General features: G+C 35.5%; 1 long non-coding RNA gene across 1 annotated transcript; it reads left to right on the forward strand.

Annotated features, from left to right (window-relative positions):
- Positions 1-440: 440 nt before the first annotated feature.
- On the forward strand, positions 441-3,132 carry LOC122194647 (uncharacterized). The gene is made up of 2 exons (XR_006184007.2): positions 441-2,738; positions 2,840-3,132. It is a non-coding gene; the product is annotated as an uncharacterized LOC122194647 (long non-coding RNA).
- The last annotated feature ends 2,551 nt before the right edge of the window (positions 3,133-5,683 follow it).

The following is a 5,683-nucleotide window of genomic DNA, read 5'->3' on the forward strand; positions in this document are numbered from 1 at the left end:
GGCTAAGGCAACCGCATTATTGCTGTCACAGAAAATCTCCATAGGTTTTTACATTCCTGCTCCATCTTGATATTTGAATACAAGGTTTTTACAAATAATAATAATAATACATGAATTGCCTTAACAGACAGGCATATAATACAACAGTAAGTAAACTAGGTCACATGTAATCCATTCCATCTTGAATGTCTGTTTAGTGATTTCTTGAGAATACATATAGTTTTGAGTGTCAACGCAAGGTTGGTGAGTGTTACAGGTTTTTTGCTAAAAGTAGTAATATTTTTAATAAGTCTAAAAAGATTTATCTTTGTACGTATAACAATAGTTAAAATAGTGTTTGCAATGAGTCTTTAAAAGCCCAAAATGTATTTTGGTATAAGTAAATCCATACTTTAAACTGTGTTTGTAATAAATCCTTGAAAGCCAAAATGTATCTTTTGTATAAGTAAATCCATACTTTAAATTGTGTTCGTAATAAACCTTTGAATATCCTTGAAAACCAAGGTGTTATGTTACATAAGTAATTCCATATTTAAAAATAGTTTTGAAAGCAACCAAGTCCATGATTGTTAGTGAGAGAGAGAAAGAGAGAGAGATATTCTAGTTAATGTTTATAGTGAGTCCGATAACAAAGCTATATGACTTGAGTGTACCCCCTACAACGCTTCATTTGACGTTGTAGTAAAATCAGTAGACACCTATCACCTGCTTCGATTGCTCGGTCGAGGGTTGTAGCTAGCAACCGCATGTGGCGATGTCAACCCCGTATAAATATATACATATGTATCTCGCTCCGAAGATCAACGGTTACAGTAGTGTGGGTAGGCTAAGTGTTTAAGCTCAGCTAACGAATTATGTCTCACTAAAAAACCATGAACTAAAAAGTTGGTGAATAACTCTCAGCCCTAATTTAATAGTCACTAGGCATAATGAATATCGTTGTATGAGGTTACAAAACCTGAGTATGTTTGACATCATGGAAGTGTGGTGTGCTTGCTTTTATAAAAACGAATGTTTCAAATTAATGGACATAGGTACATGTATAAATGTTGTGTACTTAAACATATAAATAAACATGCATAATAATAGCTTAAATCCTTGAAATACTACATGGTTTCATAATGTGCTTGTTATAATTTGAAATGTCACATTAAAATCATATAATTTTGTATCGTGTAGTATTTGTTATGTGAAATGGTTATTTCACGATAAAATAACCCTAATACGTATGCGGAAATTTTTTACTAGTTTATTCATAACAATCTGGTAAATTGTTAAATAATAATATTTTTATAAACTAGATTTATTGTATTTTCGCATCAAAAGGGAATTGATTTGTATAAACATAATATTTAGGCACATGTATTCCCCCTCGAAAGAATTAAAATATTAAAAAGGGGTCATAAACACTCACCCTTGAAGCGTGGGTTCGAGTTGTTCGAATTCGGATTCTTTTGAGAAACTTGTCATGAGAAACCACAAATCCACCATTCTTGAACTTTGAAATATTTTTGAAACCGCTTCGTAACGAATTTAAACTATTGGGGGCTATTTGGTAATTTAATTAACCAAAATATGATTGCTTTGGTTAAAATAAATAAATAGGGGGACTGAAAAGGTTTAAATAGGTTTAATGTTTCGAGTCTTCGACTGGTATTGTTAAGAAAATTCTATGGAAGGGACTGTTTTGAATAAATGGGGTCAAGGTTTGTGGATTGGGATTGATTTTTAAGATAAATATGGCAGTAGGGGGTTCTTTTGTAAATGTATCAAAGTTGAAAGAAAATTAGGGCTTATATGTAAAGAAATATCATGGAAGGCTTATTAGGTTTAATGGCCAAACTTTAATTAATCTAGGGCTTTTATGCCCCGTCGTCATCAGTTGCTTGATCAAAAGAAGAGTCTTGAACGAAATCGACGACGATCTGAAAGGAACACGACGGCAGACGAGGGAAACACAAAATCAGGTGAGGGGTCCGATGGTTGCTGGTCAATCGCAGGTGGAGGATAGATAGGCCGCTCCCCGGCGATCTTGTGGTTTAATCGTTGTCATTTGTTTGAGCGGGTAAAGAAAAGGAACGAGAACGAACAATCGATGGGTCGAAAGGTAGCACGAAGGTTCGTCGCCCGACTCGCCCTCGGTGATGGCCTCCGGCGCTCGATTAGACTGAAGAAGGAGAAGGATCGAAGCAGCGAGGCGGCTATGATCTCGGACGAGAAGGAAGAGACGAAGCAGCGGGACTGATCGTCTTCTGTCTTGGAAGTAGTTGCGAAGGGGAAAGAGGTCCGATGGGGGTCTGGGAGGCGTCGCGAGCAGCAGTAGCGACGATGACGGGGTGTTCGGTTGGTTTGCTCGACGGGAGGGGAAGAGGACTGCGAGGGTTCGGTGTGTCTGCTGCTTCGATCGGTTTCAAGTTCTCTCTTTTTTTTTTGAGATTTTTTTTCTTTTTTTTTTTGTTTGATAGAAATCATTGGGGTGTTTGGGTTTTCCTGGAAAATCGATGATAATGAAGGGGATATGGGTTTAATTTTTGACAGAAATCCATGTGTGTTTGGATTGGGTGTTTGAGCTTTGGTATTTTGACAGGGAAAATGAAGAATATCAGGGTTCTTCTCTTTGTTGATGATGTTTGATCTTGGTTGGATACGAAGAAGAAGACAGAAAGAAGAAATATGGAGTAGTTTGCGTGTTGATTCTTTTTATCATTGTATTGATTGTTCATTTTGACATTGTACAGGTTGTTAGTGTGGTTTTGTCTATTATTTATGTATGGTGTAGGATTATCCGAGTCCCTTGTATGTACACTTAGACTAGTTTTTTTTTTTTTTTTTGAAACAGCGAATACCATGCGGAAGCCTTCCTCCTTTTTTTCAGCGGAAGTCCGGGTCCGGGTTCGAGTTCTTTTACATGGCAAACCCTTATCCCTTTTTAATGGGATTCCAATGGGAGTCGAACTCCCCACCTCCCTCAAAGGTTATAAGCCCTAAACCTCTTTTCCAACTGAACTGGGCTGGGCTTCGTTTACATGTTATCATATCTTTTGATTGTAATTTTTTTCTAAGCTCACCATGTACAAGATTTGATACCAAATGACTATGGATACCAAAAACTCAAATCCACCAAGTTCATTATTTGCTAGCGATTTTGGCTTCACTTTGGATTTTAGCATCGTTGTATTTTTCCGCAACTTCAAGTAAAACTTCTCTTAAATCCGGAAGTTGTTGCCTAATAGCCTTCGCACTATCAACATGACTTTCCCACCGAGTGGCAGACAATGACTTGGGAGTCAAACCTTTGATATTATCTTTCAAAATTTTTCCACCTCTTAGTAGAATTGGAAAATATTATATATACTCGTATGACTCCAAAAAAAATCTCTAGCTTTACTACAACTGTTAGCCATGTCACACAGTGCAAGATTAAGACTATTACAACCACATGGAGTATAAAATGCTCTAGAATTTATTTCGAAAATCTCTTTTGAACTCCTTGATGTTTTCCTCTCATGTTTGATCCATTGTCATACCTTTGTCCCCGCATATCATCAATATCAAGACTTTAATTCATTGTATGTAATATCAAAGAGCCTTTTAACATTCCAAAAACCTAAAAAATATTCTTCAACACTAACATTATTAGAGGAGAAATTTACATACCTCAATTTACATACCTCACTATCAAAGACATTTGATCTTGGTGACTTTTATCAGAGGTACAATCAAGTATGATACAGTAATATTTTGCTTCCTTTACTTTTTTAATGATTTCTTGTTTAATTTCATCAGCTAGTAAAAGTATCACCTCATTTTTGATCTTGTGGCCAAGATCATGTACATGGATCTCATCATTTGTGATACGACACATGCTCTTTCATAACCAGGTTAAACTCTTCAAACATCTCAATCATTCCCAGAAAGTTTCATTTACTTTTTTTATATAATTTTTCATTTGTTCCACGAAATGCTAGATTATATTTAGCAAGTATTTGATTAGTGCAATAATCCTCAATAGTACTTGCTTCTAATGCTCCTTTTCTTTCTTAAATTGATCATACCCCACTTTATCAATTGTTTCATTAACTTTCCATGTTTCACGCATTTCACACCAAGTAGCTAAATTTGTGAGATGATCTAAACCAACTTCATGATCTTTAAGTCTTGTACTAAGAAGTTGCCAATCTGCATAACCTTCACTAGCCAATTGACCTTTGGGATCCCTTTTCTAAATATTTTACAGCAAAAACAAAAAACTTTATCAAGCTCTTCGGAGTATACTAGCCATTTTCTGTCACATGTCTACTTATTTGGCAGAGTTCTAGTATACATAGTTGCAGAAAATGATGGGTTATGAGCTTAACAACATTCTTATGTGTACATGCAACCCTAATTGCTTTGAATCTAAGTTTTTCTCTACTGAACATACAAATTTGAACAACAAAGCAATAACCCTAGATCTAGTATCTACAATTCGAAATTCACATATATATATTAGGGTTAGAAGATTACCTCACTTGTTATATTGTAATCTCAAGAACAATCCTTGACTCTTGAAAGCTTAGTGCCCCACGTGTTGCATCTCTAATGGAGTCACAAACACTCAACACAACAAGGATAACATGGAGAGATGAGGAAGTCATCTAGGGTTCTTCTTGGAATGCATAGGGGCCGAAATCATCATGTGTGGGGGTCCTTTTATAGTTGTATGGGCTGCTAGGGTTTCTGGAGAAAACCCTAATTTCTGCTTAAGGCTTAAGCAGCCCATGGACTCCTCCTTATAAGGCCTTGGACGAAATCTATAGGGTCTCCCTATATGATTTCATCCAATCCTAATTAATGAGTCCATTAACCCAGTTTTTCAACTATTAATGATTCCTAAAACCAGTCCCTCTATTATTAATCAGTTCCTTTAATACCCAAAATTAATATCAAATTTATTTCTGATTAATTGCTAATTAATAATATGATTTCCAAATAATATATTAAACTTTTAATATATTAATAAAATCATTTTGAGTACTAATTTATTATTCATATAATAAATCCTACTCTCTCTCCCTCCCTCTCTCCACTAGTCATCCTTTCAAGTTTCATGATTGAAGACAACCCAAAAGGAGCATGCTCATAATCAAATCAAATACACACCAATTATAGTTATGGGCTTAGACACCTAATCCAACAGTCTCCCACTTGGATAAATCTAATAACTATTATTACAAGTATGACATTAGAATTTGATTAGCAATCGTAGCTTTCAAAAGCCATTGTTTAACTCTGATCATATCAGTAACGCGCCCTTTAGATAAGGATTAAATATTCCTCCATTCTACAAGATATCGTATGGACATGAGACATGGATCCTAATCATTCTCTCTGTCCAAGAGTTGTTTCCCGATTTCTGATTTATGATGATTGACTAATTGAACAAATCAAATCAGTCCAGGCTTGGCCAAGCGCTTAGGGTGTCATCACTAAATCATCGAGGGGCCCACATATATCGCTTTTATCCCATTTAGGGTAAGAGGAATGGATAAACTTCAACTCATATTCTTGAACTATCTACTCATCAAATCACACACAATAATACGTTTTATAACACCAAGTTACTAATGTGTTTACGTATTATCAATGCAAAACCGACTCATAGACAATAAGTATATGTCTCCGTTTCAAGAATATAAGATAT

The sequence above is a fragment of the Lactuca sativa genome, chromosome 6 (assembly GCF_002870075.4).
Source record: "Lactuca sativa cultivar Salinas chromosome 6, Lsat_Salinas_v11, whole genome shotgun sequence".
NCBI lineage: Eukaryota > Viridiplantae > Streptophyta > Magnoliopsida > Asterales > Asteraceae > Lactuca > Lactuca sativa.